This window comes from Harmonia axyridis, chromosome 3, assembly GCF_914767665.1.
Source record: "Harmonia axyridis chromosome 3, icHarAxyr1.1, whole genome shotgun sequence".
NCBI classification, from domain to species: Eukaryota; Metazoa; Arthropoda; class Insecta; order Coleoptera; family Coccinellidae; genus Harmonia; species Harmonia axyridis.
Window position 1 is genome coordinate 27,424,806 of NC_059503.1, and position 21,155 is coordinate 27,445,960.

The following is a 21,155-nucleotide window of genomic DNA, read 5'->3' on the forward strand; positions in this document are numbered from 1 at the left end:
CATAATTTCAATTCCTTCATATGCCTAATAATTTGGGCACCTTCACGTTGTCATCGTTATCTGTATTGTCAACTCCATTTACTTTCATTTAATTTTCGATTTGACCTTCAAGTATCATTAGCCGATCATAATAGATACCTAAGATATCCGTCTTAAGAAATTAAGGTAGTCAGACAGATCGATAACAGTATCTAATCCGTTTCAACTGTCAAATCAACTTCGTGTCAAACAGCAGCGATACCATCTGTGGCTTTTAACGCGCCATAACCCCGTCACCGTAACCTATAACGATTTTTTTCAACCGTGACCATTGTTCGAGAAACAATAATGATTGATTTCTATCGAAAAAATAATGTCGGAAAAAGCGCACTCTACGAAAATCCACACCTAGTTGACGTTCTAGGTCATAATAAAGTCATTATTTATTGTTGTCCGAGCTGACTACAACATTGAGGTTGTCACTTTTCAAATGAATCGGCCAGTTCAGTTAAAAATTAATGAAAACTGAATATAGGAAGGAGTGCTGCAAGGGTCATTACGAGGTAAAAGAATATTCTCAAGTCTCTTATGTGTTAAGTTTTGAACGGAAAAGATAACCGGTAATGATGAATCTTGATGTCCTCTGAGGATGGTATCTATAGTAACTTCAGTTCAACAATGAGTAATAAACAGTGACCAGCGAAAGACTGGTATTCAGCATTGAAATCAATTGTTCGGATTTTAGACGTTAATTAAATCAATTAACTTTCAACAATAAACCAGCAATTTCGCCATCTCATATTTCATATCTCCCAACATTTTAAATTTATGATAATTGCATCGTTTCTTCATAGGAGAAAAGCCCGGTGGCTAGATATTAGAGATTAGTAATTATGAGTCTGTATTGGCATCTCCGATGTCTGCTGCTTTCCTCATCGCCAAAGGACTGCTGATAATAGAGATTTATGGCATTTTCTAGAATATTGAATATAGCAACCTATGGCTTAGTGGAAGGCATATGCAAATTCCTTTCCTTTATATAATGGAATTAATAGAATACCTAGACTTTTTCGAAAAATTCGGTATCGAAAGTAGAACAGTCGCATATACAGGATGTCCCATAAGTGGCACGTCACAGTGACACCGGAGGTAGGTCAGCTAAAGAGGGACCTAACCAGCCTAACATCCATCTTTTTCCCTATTGTGACTTTAACAAATAATAACAAAGCCCGGTATCAAATGTAATGTCATAGCAAGCGGCAAAATTACCTGATAGCGGGTTTCCTAGTTTCAACTTAGTTAAGTAGGGCATCGGTAAAATGATGAAAATACCTAGTTTTATGGGCATAAGATTCGTGTATTGTACCATTTCTAAATCTGTTTAAAATGCCCAATTTTTTTATGTTACTTGCTCGTTTTGTTTCAAGGATTTTTTTTCACAGCAGGTGTCCAAAGTCGAAGTTCTCGTTTTGCTAGCAATTGAAATCAAGATTTATCCATTAATTTACGGAAATCCACATAACTTTTTGACAGAATCATACTCATGTCATCTTAAATAATTATTTAAGATTCCATTACAACAACAAAAATAAGCTTCGAGAGCTTTCCAGCAGAATTCTGACCCTGACAATGTTAAAAAAGGTGAAAATTCACTAAAAAACGTAATTTGGTAATAACTCGAAAACCATGCAACTTTTACTGGGGTCATGTTAGGCTGGTTTGGTCCCTCTTTAGCTGACCTACCTCCGGTGTCACTGTGACGTGCCACTTATGGGACACCCTGGTATAGTTCCGTTAGAAGTACAGCTTTGCTCTTTTCATCCAGTAAAATGTGGAATCTTGAAGAAAAAAGGAATTAACTCATCAGGAATAAATTATCAAAAAAATTTCTGTGGTTTTAATGATAGACCTCAGCATTCACAGGTAACTCCAGTACAGAAAAATTAGGGTTCTTTACATCCATATGTAAATAAGTGCACTAAATTCTTATTTTAGTGCAATTTGATGACAACTAACAATAAAATCGCTCAGATTTAGATCCCATTTTTCATAATTATTCAACAACGCTCAAGCTTCCCTTTGATAAATTGTTTGTGGTAATTTTATGATGTAAAGATCCTGAGATCTCATCTCAGAAGACCGTGCTGGTCCAAATTAAGTTATGGCCGAATCTTCCCAAAGACGAGGCCAAAAAAATCGTTGACAGTGTATTTCTCAATTTAGATGTCAGTTTCATGAACGCGTTGTATCAATTTTGGAGCAGTGAAATTAAAGATAATTATCAGGTTTCTTCACAGCTTTGTGGCGATGGCAGCAGCTACTCGTGAGTATATTATTACGGATGATAAGCAAAAAACAAACCGCTTATGACCATCATCAAGTCGAAACTGTGCTTCAACGTTAGAGGATTCTATCGTCCAACTGATCAGCAGAAGATATTTTTTAAGAAATACGACACAATGAAATTGAAAAGAAGAAACCTATCAGTCAGAAGTTAGTTAAAGAAAATGTTTATACTGGGTGGCCCACTCTAGATACGGCTCTCATTTTGAGGGAGTAAATAAAGATATTTTGAAATTTTCAAGTAGAAATATAGCCCTTTGAAATTAGAGAGTTTTTGGCCATTATTTGTAGTTGATATTTAAATATTAATTATGATCATTTTGTATAATGCAGAGTTGAAATTTTTTGTCTACATAGAAGTAGTTAATATGTCTACTCGAAAAAACATTCTTTTGAGGTCTGAGAACAGAAAACAGTCTCTGGGGGCCAGATTTGGCGAATACAGTGGATGCAGAAGCAAGAAGCCCAATTCATGCAATTTTACCATCGTTTTCATTGATTTGTGACACAGCGCATTATCTTGATGAAACAGCACCTTTAATTTCTTCAAATGGGGCCGTTTTTTAACGATTTCATCCTTCAAACGATCCAATAACGCTATATAATAATCTCTGTTGATGGTCTGGCCCTTTTGGAGGTTACCTTGCGCATCCCAGAATACTGATGCTATAATTTTGCCAGCTGAATGTTGTGTTTTTCATCGCTTTGGATTCGGTTCATCGTGTGCAGTCCACTCAGCTGACTGTCGATTGGACTCCCGAGTGAAATGATGGAGACATGTTTCATTCATTGTCACATTCCAACGCAAAAATTCAGGTTTATTGCACTTTAACAGCTTCAAAAACTGCGCAGAATTATTAACACGTTGTTGCTTTTGATCGATTGTACAAATATTTGTTAATGAAATAATGTACACGTTCAGATGATATCTTCACAATGTCTGCTATCTCGATCAACTCCACTTTACGTTCATTCAAAATTATTTTGTGAACTTTTTTGATTTTTTCGTTGGTGACAGCTTCTTTTGGGCGTCCTTTTCACCACATTTAAACTTAGCATACCAATCAATAATGGTTGATTTTCCTGGTGCAGACCCCGAAAACTCTTCATCAATCCAAGATTTTGCTTCAACTGTATTTTTTCCCTTCAAAAACCAATATTTTATCAGCACACGAAATTCTTTTTTTCCCTATTTTTCAAATAACAAGAGTAGCTAAACTCACAACGCAATATCTCACAAACTAATGGTCGGACTGCTGTCAAATTTTGACACGAATCTTATGGGGTCTGCCATTTAAGATCCACCAACTCTCCATTACATCTCTAAAACGGTGATTGTTTTCTACGATCTGTTATGAGTATCATATAAAGCATAAAAAGTACTGGAAAAAAAGTTGTGGAATTTTCCGAATGTCTCTAACGAAAACCAACATACAGCGAAATATTTGAAACAGTCAATTTTCAGAAACGCCCAGTGATTCGAGAACGAATCAAGATATCTATTATCTGATTTCTGATATCTTATTATTTCGAAAAAAGAGATTGGGGTCCTTGCAAATTTTATCTCTAACCCTATGTCCTACGTGAGCGACTAATGTTACGACGCGAGCGACGCCAATTTTATGTACTACGCGAGCGATGTGAGCAGCGCGACTTTTTTTGTCCTACGTTGAAATCTACAAACGCGACACGACGCGACATAAATATGGTTGGGTTGGGATTGTGCATTGCGGAAGATCAGTTCGTTGTCATACGCTTGTAGAGAAACAGTTATAATGAGGTGGTCAAGAAAACGTAAATTATTCATATGTGAAAATGTGGCTTCAAAAATGCTAATTGTAAGACGCAGAAAAATGGGAAGAAAGAGAAATCCAACAAATTAATTTTTTTTGGAACGAATGAATTTTGGAGAGTTTCACCACTTATATGAACAATTAAGGACTTCTCCAAATTTATTCCACAGTTCCTACAACATTTCCTATATAGAAACAATAAAAAAAAAATCTAAGAAATACGTAAACCATTACTGAATTGAAATATTTTTTTTCAATCTGCATGGATACCTACGTATTACATATAAATAAGGTTTATTTATTATTACTCAATGATATATTAACCTCAACTATATTTATTTCCTTCAAATGGATATTTCTTCAGCATTAGTAATATAAGTTATGCGTAAATAAATGAAGTGGAATAATAAATGATGATTATTGGTAGGATTTCAAATAAATTATTTATTTCCATGAAACTAATATTTGTTTGACCATAGATCCAATAAATGATTCATCAACTATAATGCATTTTCGATAATATCAAATAAACACTTCTCTCAGTGTATATAATACTATAGTTAATTTGTCAATCATCAGTTCATCGGCAATTTTACTCCATTCTCTATCCACCAACAGTCGATTATGATATCTTTTATCAGTCTTGTCCCAGAGTATACTGGAATTTCTAACAGCCAGTATTAAAACTTCGTTTAAATCATTCATTGTAGAGCGGTCGAAGCAAACGTGCCTGCATCAACAAGAACTACTGAAGTTCGCGCGTATTCCGCTTGGAAATATCAAACAATTTGATCGCCGACAGAGCGCGAAATTCGGCTGAAACAGTTTTACGACCGATACGACTGCACGTAGGACAGCGCTATTATATTACAATGTTTGATATATCGCGTTTGGTCGCGTCGCGCTAATCGCTCGCAATGATTCGCTCACGTAGGACACAGCGTAAGTCTTATAGTTCTCGAGATGCTTTCAATAAGCATCGAATTTGGGACACCATGCGATGATAGATTGCACAAAAATCCCAAAATCTCGTGGGAACTCCCCTTCCGCTAACCCTAACGTAGACAGATAGCAATCTCCAGGCTATTTCGCAAGAAGACATCGTTCAGAACTAATGGCACCTCGTATTTATTTGTCTAATTAATCGAAGTCATTACCATCACACCCAAAATCGACGCTGGGAAAGATAGCCATTAGAGCCAGTTGAAAAATTGAACCTTCACCCGAATCGTAATCGAGAAGAGAGGAAAAAAAAAGTTGTACGCCACAAATTCGTATTAGTCGCGGCTGTCCATCGTCCATGATATCGCCGTTGCGAAACCCCAGATGCCGATGATGGATGTTGGACGTAAGTTTCGGCGATAATTAATACACTCATTTGTTATTCCCTCGGTGAAGTTTCGGGTATGAGCGTTTGGAATTATCCGATGTTGTTGTGTGGAGCTTGATTGCCTTCGTTATGCTAGATCGATTAGCGGATCGAAAGTTGAATCGGTTCTGTGAACCGGACGTTCGAAAACGAAAAACACTTCTAATTTTAAACATCTTATAGAATTTCGAAAATATTTTGACAAATGGCTTTAAGCACTAGCGTATCTGAGGAGGATCTTCGGAGCTGTAGTCCCTCTCAAAAATACCAACAATTAAGAGATTGTTTGTCAATATAAAGAACATTATGACTTCAATGAATTTTCGTTTATTATAATGTTTATAACCCAGCATCATTTATTGCATCGATCGAGAACTTCAATATAGAAAATAATAGTTCAGTAGTTGAACACCATGATACAAAGAAATATTAATATTTTTTTGTATCATGGTTGAATACGTCTAGGGATTCACGGCTTGGCTTGATTTACAAGCTACTTGGCTTGACTTAACTTGAAATCAAGTCAAGCTTAGGTCAAGTACTTAGTATTTTTTCAATCTCAAGTCAAGTCAAGTATTTATTTATCAAGTACTTGAATCATATCAAGCTACTCGATTTTTAGCAGTTTTATTGTGTAGTGTCACATCAATAATAATATAAATGATGAAATGAGAAGGAACCTTGCAAAAAACACTTTCATTTATTAAACTTATCATATGATATGAAAGAACCTAAAAATATGAAATAGAAAAATGAATTAAATCACTATAAATTATAGCAAAATGAAAAATGATCTATCGATCCAAAAAACTTATTAAAAAAAAACATGTGAACTTCGTTGAAAAAAAAGACATCCTTAGAAGCCTTGTCTGTTACTTCGTGAGTATATCCAGGACTGACTTTTCCATATTCCTACCCGCCTTCAGTGGTGCTTGGTTTCAGTATTTCAAAGTGAACTGACAATTTCAGCGTGCTATCGGTGACTTTGCTGAACTAGCAGCGAGTCACTAGAAGTGTTTATATAATATAGTAAATAACCACTTGAGTGAATGTGTGAATGCTTGGACATCACAAATAAATATAAAATATATCATTCTTCTACTTCCAGGTTTCTCAAAATTGTTATCACTATTAATGATCTTCTTTCTTATAGCAAACATAATAGAAATTCAAATTTTCAACAAGTTGATTCACGTAAGCGGCTGATTGATTTTTCGAGCAAAATCATAAAGTGACAATATGATAATATTTTTCACATATCTAAATATGTTATCGGAAAAACTATCGAACACAGGCATGGAAAGTTATCAAGGAAAACATTATTCAATTTTTATAGCATTAAATATTTACTCCGACCTTCAGTTCAATCTCCGAATTAAAGAATGAATATTTCAAATTCAATTTTTCAGACAGCCACCCGAATCAGTCGTTTCAATCAAAATCAATATCAAACTCACAAACATGGAATGAAAACGTAGAATGATGTGGTACTGTCCATCTAATATCATTTATAACTTTTTTAAATAGTTTTATTCACGCAACGAGAAAACATTGAAAAAAATTAAACACAAGCTTGGAAGGTGCGATTTTTTCTCTTTTGATATTCCTTCCTTTCGCTCCTGAACATACCTAGCTTCCATGTCTTTCGATATATTCCATTTTATATCGGCACCAATTTATAGTAAAGGAAAATTCTGGATTCAAATTTGCCTATTCCGGATTGAACTGAAATTTACGACATTTTCGAAGATAAATTCTACACCTTGAAATCATTTTGAGTAAATCAAAATTGCTATGAATTGACATTTTTTGTTGAGTTCAGATATCTGACGATATAGAATGAAATGGTAATAGTGTAACTAATTTGCAATGTAATCAATTAAAGAATTGAGGTCAATTATGATTCGGCATAAAATCCTCGAGGAAAGTGTCTAAAAAGGATTTTTATCTGGTAGTTTTCGCCACGGACATAAAGAAGTAACTGCCGCGATAAATAGGCGTTCGTCGAAAGAGAAATTGCTAGTATAAATTCATTGAAATATTAAGAATGCAGCAACTCGAGAGACGTGAACTGAATGTGCTAATGTCGGGAAGTGAATGTATAAAAACATGGTACTTATTTCCCTAATCGTTTTGCTCATTAACTTAAAATGCGCCTCGGCACGTTGCAAAAGCCGATTAAGACTTGCCGAATTGAAAAGTCCTCACCACAGTTACCTACCTTAGTGCATATTTTCGATAATCGCAAAACGAATTACTCGAAACCGAGTACTTTTGACACCGCCACCGCCATAACGCTTATAAGCTTAAACACCTCGATTTTCGACAAGTCCGATCATTCGACCAACCAATAAACGATATAATTTGGGCAGATCCAGTCCCTCAGCTCATATTCCTCAGGTGGGCGACCACCCAAAAGCCAATCGATAAAGATAAAATATTCGCCCATTTCGAGAGTAACGAACGAAAGTCTTGGCTAAATAGCCGAAAAGTAATTATTGGAAACGCGCGAAATGATATTCATATCAGAATTTATCTCGTTCTGCACTGAGCACAATCTCGTCCGGCATCTTTAGGGTCGCATAAAAGGCACTTGAATTTTTTACGGCCGTCAGTCATATCGCCCATATCGGCCAATTAGTATAGTCATCTTAGTAGTTTACCTCGGAATTGGAGATACCCAGCCGTAAACTTACATACATCCTCAAAAATCTTGGCCCCCTCTATCGACTCTCAACTTGTTGAATTGAATGTAACATGACAATTGTTTGGGTGTGAAATGATCTCTTTCTTACCACTCAAATGGGAACAATAAACCAACAAAAAATGTTTCTTGTTCGGGAGAATACAAGTGTATTCGAAATTGATCAGTTTTCAGCGAATAACGAGAGTTATAATATTGAGAATATTTCATAGAGAATGCCGGGACTTCCAATTTCTCAGTTTGACCAGGCAAAAATAGTAGCCCTACTTCAAGAAGCTTTGTGGAACCACTATATTGCACAACGTTTGAATATGCCACGTTCTTCTCTAAGACGCATAGTGGCCCCTTTTCCTATAAACCGGAGAAGACCATTATATCGCAAATTTGACTTGAAGGAATGGAACGGTATCTGTAACAGCCCTTCGAAGTCATTTTTTGAGGACCTATAGATTGGTAGTCTCAACCAGTACCATAAGGAGACCGTTGCACTCCTCAAATTCAAGGGTAAGAGGACCTTTAAGAGTACCTCGGCTATCACCAGAACATAGAACTACCATTCGGCAATGGGCAGAACACCACCAAAACTGGCTTGTACCACAATGACGCAACGTATTTTTTTCGTACGAGTTCGGTTTACAGAGTGATAGCTGACGAGAAAGGGTTTGGAAAGGTCCTGGCAGTCCAGAATAAATAATCGATAAATTTATATTTTTTTCATTTTTCCTATTTTGTCTCGTCCTGCATAAAGCAAAGAGTAACGAACAAGGATTTTCTATCAAAGAAGTACATTACAGTATATTAGAGGAAAATATTCATCTCATTTCCAGAATATAGATTGTTTATTTCTTGAGAAACCAATGGGGGGCCAAGACTTTTGACGATGTGTGTATATTTGGACATCCTTGAAGTTGTCTCAAAATATTATGGTCGAGTGCCGCGACTATTGAAATCTAAGGCCAAAATTTACAAAAATCGCAAAATTGCACATGTTTGCAAATATCTTGTTTCGTATAGGTTTTTCACTATTTATGATCATTACCAATATTGGAGAGAATTGAATTTCCTACAACTTTTGTCTCAATATTTTTTCTATAAATTAAACCGTTCTCGAGATAGAGGGCGAAGAGCATTCAAGGTCAATCACTAGTCCCGGTAAAAATACGCCATATAAAGTATATTGATTATTTATAAATACATTGCTTCTTAAAATCAAACAGTTAACTTACAGATGTAGTTTTCTTGTCGCCGTTTCTCTGTCTGAATGCAGGTTTCTACTAATGTAAATAAACCAATATTCACCGATTGACCTTAAATGATGCTCTCTGCCCTATATTTCGAAAACGATTCAACTTGAAATGAAATATTTGTGACCAAAGTTGTAAAGAATCCTCTACAATATTGATAATGACAACGAATAGCAGAAAACTCAAAGCAAACAGGATAATTACAAAAAATGTGGAAAAAACTACTTTTGTGACCTTTGACACCAGGTTTTAATAGTCGCGGACAACCTCATAAATAAGTTCTGAGACAAATTTTCTCTAAATACAAGTTCATAGGAGTTAATAGCCGGGTATCTCAAATTCCGAGATAAGTAGGTACCTAATTTCGACTGAGATGACTGGACTATATCCTTTTCCATACGGAATGACCCAACACAATGCGAGGCGGCTGCGGTTGCCAGTTTCGGAAGCAGATAGGAGACATATATCTTGCCTGCCTGGCAAACTCGGGCGGAGATATTATTCAGGATCCTGAGATATTCTAATAATATCGGCCTTTATTTGGAACGAGCTGTCGACTACGTGCATAAGGTCTCTAATGAAGTACAATTATTACTACGCGTATATGCTTCGGCAAGAGACAGTGGCAGAGAGTTCACAGAGTGGGCAAAACCCGGAATCGAAAGTAAGTTTTTGCAGCCACAAAGAACATGTTTGAAGCTTTATTGCTTCAATTTTTAGTTCAGTAAATATGATAATGCTCAAATGCCTTGATATGGGGTTGAAAGCAGAGGAACCACGTGAAAGAATTTTTTTCTCCAAACTCCAGAAGTATATTCAATGACGAAAATAAATAAGTAAAATTTCCAATGAAGTAATTATTTTTCGAAGTATTCATGGAGGAGGTAGTTAGGTTATTTGTCCGCTGGGTGGCGCTCTGCAGTAATTCATACTGACTAGCGACTGCCAGCGTTCAATAAGATGCCTGCTATTTCGTTTGTTTGTCATCTTGGGTGGGGTTATGCGGTACTGGTGATCCCTAATAAGGGTGAAACCGGTATATCGCTATCCTCCCTTGATGACATGCATTCTCCTTGGGTTACTTTCGATTATGAATCCTACGTAATGGCGTGGAGACCTTCTGTCTGACAATGGGTGTGTGGATGGCATTTTCCTATTGCTGATACATTGACCGGATAAATGGTTAATATCGTATGATATAATTACTTCATTGGAAATTTTACCTATTTATTTTCATCAAGTATTTCTAAATATTAGCCGTTTTATTTATTATATTCAATGACGTTTTACTCAAAAGCGAAAAACTAGATTTCCGAACAACAATGAAAACCTTTGAAAAAGTAACGTAAATACGCATAGCTTTGATAATAGCCAAACTTCGGAACGAAGACGGCACCTGAAGAAGAAGAATAAAAATCGTCATTAGAAGAATGCTATTGTAAAATTTTTCTTTTGGCCTTGAGCTCTTTTTTAAAATTAGATTCATGAGAAAGATGCATCGTTTTCACAACCAAAAATATCCCCAGTTCAAAATCAAGAATATTAAAAGACATAATCCAATATCTCCTAGACCAAAATCGATGCAACTGAGATAAGAATAACAATTACTGATTACATCAACAAAAATATAAAAATTTGAGAATACTGAATAAGAAACACCCAATATTTCAGTGATCATAAAATAGATTGGGTTTAGATTAAGCGCGAATAACCATTTTAAGCTTTTTGCAAAATTGCGTGGGTACAGATAATCAGAAACAGAAAATTTAAGAAGAATATCGAAAATCACAAACTTATTATTTAAGTGATAACATATCCGAGCAGAAATTCAATTTCAATAGAAGCAATTAAGAAAGCGCTAAGGTGATGTCCATCCTCGTGTCCACCCTATTCTCGATTGTGGCTGGACCGTTGGGTTGAAGCAAGCTGGGTAAGGTATTGACCGCCGACCAGTGTCGGCTGAGAAGTTACGACACAAAATAAAAACAATACAAAATATAAAAATGAAGATATACTTTTTGAAATATACTTTGCTTGCCTGACAAAAGGGGAAAATAATCAGAGATGACATTATGATTTTTTTTTTCATTAGCTTTTTCGTTTCCTCAACAAAATCGTTTCAACAAGGTCACTTTGAAGATTAGTTGAGTATTTGATGATAGAACTTTTAGGACCCGATTGGGACAGGATTGAACTTTTGCGATACATTTTGATAATTAAGATACAAAGAAGTATACACTTCCAACTTGTGTTGAGAAGACCGAATAAGAAATATTTGATTGAAGCCACAATCTACAATTTTATTTACAGACTTTGAAATCATTAATGGAATATCTTTATGGAGGTAAACATTAAATCGTGAACACGATCATGCAGAAATCTACTACGAGTACTAGATTGTGAGATAATGGTTTGAAAGTTCACACGATATTTCTTGAAACAATTACATCAATATAAATTTAAACAAGAGAAAAGCTTCTTACTTTAGGTCAGCGCTTTCCTCATTTGTTGATGTTTATTATATGATTTTTCTTATACGTAATGAAATATTCTTCCTCAATTAAGATATTAAAAAACCAAAAAAAAGGAAAGCACTGACGTTTAGTTAGGAGTTGACACAACAATTTCGACCTTGGCAACCACGTAATAGTATACAGGTAAATGTGGTCTCCCTGGGCAAAATTGGCGTTTGAATGAATGATGGCGCAAAAGGTCTTGATTGTAAAATGAGTGGATTTTGAAGGCAACAAATCGATTTAAATCCCAGTGTACTCAGCTAGAACGTCTCCAAACACATCATTAATTTCACGTATTACATGTTAATGAAGTTTACTGCGAATGTTATTGGTTCATTTATCAAATACGATTACTCAAATAGTCGAAAATTTCAGATGAAGACACTATTGACGCTGAAAATATTCAGTTGTACGCCTCTGCTTACAGCATTGGAACCTATTAGGGCATATCTAAGGCAACTGCGATCGCGGATTGCGTCGTTGTTATTATTGAAATAGTTTGAATTATTCCGCTGTTTACAACAATAGAATATAAAGTGTAGCACTAAACTTCGTTAAATGCCGGTTTCAACCAGCGACAACGACATCAGAGGCTCGCGCTTTCAATGCTTTCCGCATTTTCGATATAATTTTCACTAGGCCTTGATCACAATTTTCTCCGAAGTTTATACGAAATGAATACCTTCTCTTCATTCGTGAGAGCATCTCATCAATGCTGATCCACGACCTCGACAGAATTACATGCTCATCTCTCGAAAATCCAATCGCCAAGTGCCAAGGCGTATCGGGAAACGTGCCACGCCAATAAACCATCCTGCGATTCTATTAGGAAGCTACGTATCGGCGAGAAATATTATAAACGATCGTGTCCTATCGACAATGGAACAATTTACAAATTACGGACCACCGTAGGCACGTGAAACGTACACGTAAAACATTGAAACAATAAATGCAAACGTGGAATACGAAATAGATTCGGAAATGGTGCGTGAGGTCGTCTCTTCGGCGTACTCCGTCACGTAACCTCAGAGACCGATCCACGCGATGATTTACGTGACAACATTGACAACCGTAGCTACCAAAGGCCCTTCTAGCGAACCGTTACCATGCGTTGGTTCTCATGACGACGGCAACGCTTTACGTCATAATATAAAGAGATGAACAGAAAAGAGTTACAGCTCAGTGGTAAAATAAATAAGCGTGATTGTGACGTCCTTATTGGGAGTAGTTAGCAACTAACCTTGTTGATTCGGCGTATTTGGCGCCTTGAATCATGATTCGAAACAATTTCACCATTTCAATGAAAACCTGCACTGAAAATTGTGAAAAAACTGAATTTCAGAAGATGGAAATTGTAATTCAGAATAGAAAGTTGTTATTCAGAATAGGGAACTTGAAATTCATTAGATAAAAGAACATTATATTCAGAAACAATAATTGATATTTCAGAATACTAATATGTAATTCAGAACAGTAAAAATTGATTTCAGAACATATTATTGGAATTGGGGTTTGATAATTTGGAGTTCAGAAATAAAAAATTGTAATTCACAATTAGTCACATGTATTACAGTATTGATAATATAATAATAACTTATTGAATCGGGATTGTTGGGGCTCTGATATCCATCCGGGAACTGCGACCAAATTAATCTTTTGTTTTTAACCCTAGCTATTCATATAAACACAAGGAGGTCGTCGATATTATTAACGAAGTGGACGACATTCTCAGAAGCCTTGCCTATTAGTTCGTGACTATCCAGGACTGCCTTTCCCATATTCCTACCCGCTCTCAGCGCTGCTTGGTTTCCGTATTCTGAAGTGAACTAACAATTTCAGCGTGCTATGGGTGACTTTGCTAAACTAGCAGCAGTCACTAGAAGTGTATATATAGTATAGTAAACGGCTTTAGTAAATGTTCAAATGTTTAGACATCACCGATAAATATAAAAATATCATTTTTGTAGTTCTTCCTTATAACAAATCTGATAGAAATTCAAATTTTAAACAAGTTGATTTACGTAAGCGGGCGATTGATTCTTTAAGCATAATTAAAAAGTGACAATATGACGTTATTTTTCACATTTATCTAAATATGTTATCGGAAAAACTATCAAAAGTTATAAAGGAAAAAATTTTTTCGACAATTCGACCGGTTTTCAAAATGAAATTTTATTTTATTGGAACGGTTTTCTCGTAAATGGAATGCTTTATAATGGAAAAATAACTGAGAATAAGAGCCCTTATAACAACGTGATATAGTAATATGATTAGTTCGTAGTTTTATCATCGATTCAAAACGGATATCATTATCACTTTCAACCATTTGGGTGAAAAAAAGATCAAGAGGTCGATTAAAAGAAATATTCAACACAAACGATGATATATTAATGTTGAGCACAAACGTGTATGTTACTGAAATAAACGACGAAGAGTTTGAATGATATGTTTATATCAACGTTAAATGGAAACGTGATGTTAAAGATTTTAGAAGACGTAAAACCAACGTGTTCTACAGATAGGTGGTTATTGAATGGTTTCAATGCAATGTTGATATAATGTCCAATATCAGCAATTAATATATACAAAATAAAGTAATTTAGTTATTAGGAAACTAGTTGAATAAGTTGAATATAACTTTATGAAAACGTATCGGAAACACATTAGATGTTGAAACCAAAATGACAACGTTAATTTCAATGATACAAAATTGAATCAACCAACGTGTGCCCATTGGAAAACGACTCTACGCAGTCGTCAGTATTTTCCTTCCTTTGTCTATGGGTTCTCATGACGACGGCGTCGCTATACGCAGCAATGACAACTTCTAGTTATGGCGAAGGCTCGGAGTTGATTTTGGCGTATTTTACGAGATACTATTGCTCCGAAGGGAGATATATGAAGCGAATTAATTCAATCGTGTCGTGTAGTAGCGTTAGAGGATAATTTTCGTGGCGCATATACGGCTATCTCGGCGTCATAATTCACGCTTAAAAGATGTCAAGTCCCACGCACAGCCGTCAACAAAGAAAGGTCGATCGGAATGTCCTCACGATCTTGATGTAATCGCGTCGATTTACTCGGGACAGGCCAATAAACACAACTATTTGATTCGAAATTGTCCGTCAATCGGGGGCATAAAAACGGTTGGGCATAAATCCGGGCTGTAAAGCGAACGGCGGGCCGCCGCGCTAATTGACTAAAATGTTGAAATTTAAATTGATGAACCGAGCGATGCGTAAATTATTTTTCGCATTGCCGTCGTGCGTCATTATGAAGACTTTCCTCGATCTTGGACGTTTTATGCGTCGTAAACGTATTTTATTGCGTTCTGAGAGACAATTTGACCGATAGAGGATGATCAGATTGAGATTTCATATTATGCCGTGATATAATAACGATATCTCCGATTTTTTTCATTGCTCAACATATAAGACGATAAAAAGTTCTTGCGGTTTCCTTTAAATTGATTACTGTCGATATTTATTACCATTACGTGTTCATTTATGGTCAATTAGTTTCGATTATAATACTCCTTGAGCGATTTTTATCCGAATCCATAACTTTAGCATTTCGTCAAAATGTCTGTTTTTTTTTTATTTTGAGCTGGCAACAACCTCAAACAATAAGGTTTAATTCACATTCATTTAAATTATTGTGTCCGTCTGGCCGTATACAACATAACTTCAGTATGGAAGGACCTAAAAAACTTCAATGTGGGCTCGGATATAAAGGGCAAAATCCGTAAATATAGCCGTACAAAATTTTGTGTTCTTGTTAATTTGAAATTTGTAGGTTATGATATTTTGCCTTTGTATGGGGAATAACAATTCAAAGCCTTTCGCAATATTTTATGTAGATAGCTCAGTCAGAACTTAGTTATATCAAGAAGAACATCGAAACAAAATTAAGTACCTACTACTAAGTATTATATATGGAACTATCATATATATTGTAATACTTTTTGAGCGGTTTTTTTCGAATTCATCGCTTTACCATTCAGTCTTGATGTCTGTGTTTTTCGAATTTTGAGCTGGAAATCACCTCAAACAATAAGGTTTGATTAATATTAAATTATTGTATCCGTCTGGCCGTATACACGATAACTTTCGATCGGAAGGACCGAGAGATTTCAATGTGGGCTCGGAAATAAGGCGAAATCCATAAATATAGCCGTACAAAATTTTGTGTTAATTTAAAATTGTAGGTTCCATCGGTATGATATTTTGCATCTTTATGAAAATAATGCATCGTTTCTATAACGAAAAATATCTCCAGCTCAAAATGAAGAATATCAAAAGACATAACCCAATATCTCCTTGACCACAAATCAATGCAGCTGAGATTTTAGGTTGTAATGCGCAAAACTGTTCAGAATTTCATGGGAATAGATAACCAGATCCATAGGAAATTTAATAAGAATATTGAATAGCACAAACTCATTATTTCAGTGATAACAGATTCGACCAAAATTTCAATTTCAATAGAAAAATATGAGAAAGCGCTAACGTGATGTCCAATCTATTATCGATTGTGGCTAGATCGTTGGGTTGAAGCAAGTTGGCTCAGGTAGTGACCGCCGACTAGTGTCGGCTGAAAAGTTTCAATACAAAACACAAAAAATAAAAAATATAATAAATGGAGATATGATCCTTTTTTGAAATATGCTTTGCTTGTCTGACGAAAGAGGAAAAATCATTCGAGATGATATTCGGATTTTTTTTTATTAGGTTTTTCGTTTCCTCAACAAAATCGTTTCAACAATTAATTGACTGAAATGTTGAAATGTAAATTGATGAACCGAGCGATGCGTAAATTATTTTTCGCATTGCCGTCGTGCGTCATAATGAAGACTTTCCTCGATCTTGGACGTTTTATGCGTCGTAAACGTATTTTATTGCGTTCTGAGAGACAATTTGACCGATAGAGGATGATCAGATTGAGATTTCATATTATGCCGTGATATAATAACGATATCTCCGATTTTTTTCATTGCTCAACATATAAGACGATAAAAAGTTCTTGCGGTTTTCTTTAAATTGATTACCGTCGATATTTATTACCATTACGTGTTCATTTACGGTCAATTAGTTTTGTACATAATACTTTTTGAGTGATTTTTCTCCGAATCGATTGCTTTAGCATTTCGTCAAAATGTCAGAATTTTTCAAATTTTGAGCTGGGAAAACAATAAGGTTTAATCCACATCTATTTAAATTATTGTGTCCGTCTGGCCGTATACACTATAACTTCCGAATGAACTCCTGAAATTAGATGATTTTTTGAAAACGGATAAGAATCAGGCTAAATTTTCGGAGTATTTTTCAAGTAAAATGATAAAATGGCACATTATTCCACCACGAGCACCTCACTTTGGCGGTCTGTAGGAAGCGGCAGTAAAATCAGCTGAATTTCATATTAAAATAGTTTTAGGTAATGAGAGGCTAACTTATGATGAGTTTCAGACAGTCATTGTACAGGTAGAGGAGTGCTTAAACTCTCGACCTTTAAAACCTCTATCCTATGATTCTTTGGACCTGAATGTACTCACATCAGGTCATTTTCATGTATCACCACTATCAACACCGCAAGAAGATTTACGATTCGAGACTACAAATCGGATCAAGAAGTCTCTTCAGGTGGCGATCGAGTCAAGGAACCAGCAACCAGGGACAATGGTATTATTGAAGGAGGACAACTCACCTCCTCGCAAATGGGACTTAGCCAGAATCATCAAAACGCACCATGGTAAGGGCAGTATAGTGCGTGTCGTGTCAGTGAGAACTGCTAAAGGATTATTTAAATGACCGGTATCGAGACTTTGTGTTTTACCGGTCGAAAATTGACATTTTTTTTGTGTATTGGGGATCTCTGCCTGGCAGGTTCGCAGTTGTTGAAAGGCAGAGCTTTCAAGGGGGTCGGTATGTTGCGTCAAGTGAATTCACGCAAACTTCACGGGCAGTTGAATATTCAGAAAGACGCATTTAGGTCGAAAAACCAACCCCAGTAGGTACAGAGAGGGCTAAAAATAGAACAAGAGCATTGGCGCCACGTTAGCGCTACATATGGTCATCCTGAAGTCACATCTTAGGGCAAGAAACGAAGACGTGGACCAATCAGGGACTTGGATTGCGCTTTGGTATGCAAAATCCAAAGCGACACTTAAGATGCCCAGCAAATTGGGGCACCATATTCAGTACGCTCGTAGCTGTTACCTTGTAAACACGTAACTTGTACAGCCAAATTCAATATATTAGTTAAGAAATCCGGTGTTTCATTATCCCAATTTAATAGAATTACAGTTGATCGATTCAACCAAAAAACAGGCGGCATTTTTCATATTTTGCCTCCTCTCGAAAAAGCAAAATAGTATAATTTGCATCTTCTGATGGAGTCGCTAGGTATATAAAATGTTTGAAATTGAATAGAATCAGTTTTTTCTTCAATATCACATTATTCGAAATAATCAATTCAAATTATTTTTCAGTGAAATCAAGTGACAAATTACCGTTTTGGTTCATATTTCAGTTCTGAACGTCAGAATATCGAAACAATCAGGAAAGTCCTTAAAAATAAAATAAATAAAATACACTCGATTGACCTACAAGAGTGTAATTGGCGTAATATTGACGAGCGCTCAAAAGCTCGTGACGACAGTCCTTTCCTCGTTATTTCAAAATTCCCTCTTCACATATACAGATAACGAATGAACGTAAGGACGAGAAACACAGCGCCAACCTTCCACAAGAAAAAAAATAATCGAGTCCAGCTCTGATTGCCGTTCCATCGCACCGAAGAACTATTCGCATCGTATGTCATCAGGTTGGGTAACGTCGTTTCGCTTTTTAAGTAAAATTGCGTCAAAGCTCGAGGCCGTAAAGATAGCGAAGACCAAATACATAGAAGAGGTTACTTTTACGCGCGTACACAATTCGGTCTAGTGCGCGCGGATAGATCCCTTCGAGAGAAGCAAAAGTGAACCGATTCCCACGGTCGGAGAGAGACTCGATTTATGGACGAGTTAGAAAGTTCAAAGTTACAGCATCGGAACGTTTAAGACTCTAAGTTTTTGCTGGCAAAGGACGGGGAATTTTTCGGGTAGGCGGACGGATGGGAAGAAGAACAATTGTCACGCCCGTATCAAAGTTTTGTAATGGATTGCCGCGACCGTGCGAATCCGGCTCGAAGGACCAAGCAAAAGGAGATACGAATACCAACGCACCCACTGCAACCTACAAGTACATAATAGTATGAGAGCTAGTGGCTTATTTGAGTAAACTCGTTTCCCACAATTTTCGAATAATACTTTATTATTAATCGATTAATGAAATACTGCCAAGACACACAAAAAAATGTTCTGTTTGTAAGATAAACTTCGAGATACTTCCTCAAAAATATGGTTTAGCGATGATCTCAGAATTAACAAATAATTTTTGCGAGAAAAAATCATTTCTCTATTTCAGTATCGTAATGAGTTCATCACAGTTATATTTTTCGTTTTGTGGTTGTCCACACAGACTTCCAATCTTATCAAAATTCAACAAACGTCAATTGTCAATATAATATAATTCGAATTTAGTGGAATGATTTGCGACCTTATTGGCAATTTCTTTTAATTAGGTTGGTGTTAAATCTATTTCGTCAAATATAATTCACGAATTCAATGCGTAATTATAAATTATTTCAAAATTCGAAACCTACGATTCAGATTCAAATTCCGTAATCTGTCAATTTTCGTAACAGCCACACCAACTGCCAAGATACAATACAAATGTCACTAGGATGTATATTCTGAATTTTTCATTGAATTTTGACAATATTTCACAAAACTTGTCTGAGATAGAGAAAATATCGTCTAATCCTCATTGCAGAAGGCAATTCCAACACTCATGCGTTCGAATTTCGCATTCGTGTTGGAATAGAATCCCATTCTGCAACTTGTTTTAGAATATACTATTTCGATTTCAAATTCGTTTGCCGTTCGTCACAGTCTCTTACTGCGACGCTTATATTCTGAAAACCAGTGAAGTAGGTATGTTTTGCTGATGTTGTTGCAAATCCCTTCGCTCTATATGCCATACCTTGACAAACAAAATAGTACGAGAATATTTCACTCTCACACAGATATCGTGGTTTTATTTCATTATTAAATAATAGTACGCGAAACTATCCAGTCACGGTTTATCTATTATTTGTCAAATTTGTGATGCAGAAAAGATTTCTGTCAACCAACAATTTTCACAGCAAAACTTACTTGATGATATTTATGAAAATATATATTGAGTACATTGAAAATTCAGTGATAGAGAAAATACTGTATATAATACTAGAGCTCGTAATACGTCAAGTGGTGGTTGGCGGAGTTTCATCTGACTCTCTACCCATAAATGTTGGTGTTCCGCAGTGGTCAGTTCTAGTTCCAACACTGTTCCTACTTCACATCAACGATTTCCTGAAAGCAACTTCATGACCATGGCGCAGCTTCGCGGACGATTGTAGCCTCGTTTACTTCCAGGGTTCCAATACCAGCCCGCCATATCAAAAAGAAACAAGGAATTGGCAATAATTCTCGAATGGGGATCCTATGAATTGATAGAATTCAACGCAGACAAAACTCAAGCATGTATTTCCTCTAGAATAGCCGATCTCATTTGACCAACATAAGCTTGTCAGAAGTAACCATTCGACATCTATTTCGATGCTTAGTATTACTATCAGCAATAATCTCACCGTCTGAACTTTTATAAATAACTAATTCATTTCTCTTTTTCGATCCAAACCCTAAATTCACTGGATTGTTGCAGTTTCTACCTAAATTTCGTGTTGACGTTCGGTTTCGCTGTATACTTATGTTATTTGTTCAATTCGAAATAACACAAAATTCGAAAAAAACTTGAAATCTTTATAATTGTATCTAAAGGAGAATTTTCGACATTCAAATTATGAAGATAATTCGTTTCAAATGATGGCTGCACTGCTATGTAGCTCGTCCATGCGGAGGTCACAATTTTCGATGACGTGTTCGAGAAATTTTTTTTCAACATATGTTTTTTCAACGTTTTTCAAAAATTGATGACACAAAAACGATACGTCTGAATAATTTTGTCTCAATCAACTGATAAAGAAGCATTATTTAAACATTTTCTAGCTTTGATGCAAATGTAAAATGGGTTAGTCAAATGAACCGCGAGCTATTAGGCTACAACT

General features: G+C 35.9%; 1 protein-coding gene across 3 annotated transcripts in view; it reads right to left on the minus strand.

The window, feature by feature from the left end:
- The window catches only part of LOC123675778 (Krueppel-like factor 5), a 217,032-nt gene that overhangs the window by 124,522 nt on the left and 71,355 nt on the right, over positions 1-21,155 (minus strand). The window lies entirely within an intron of this gene.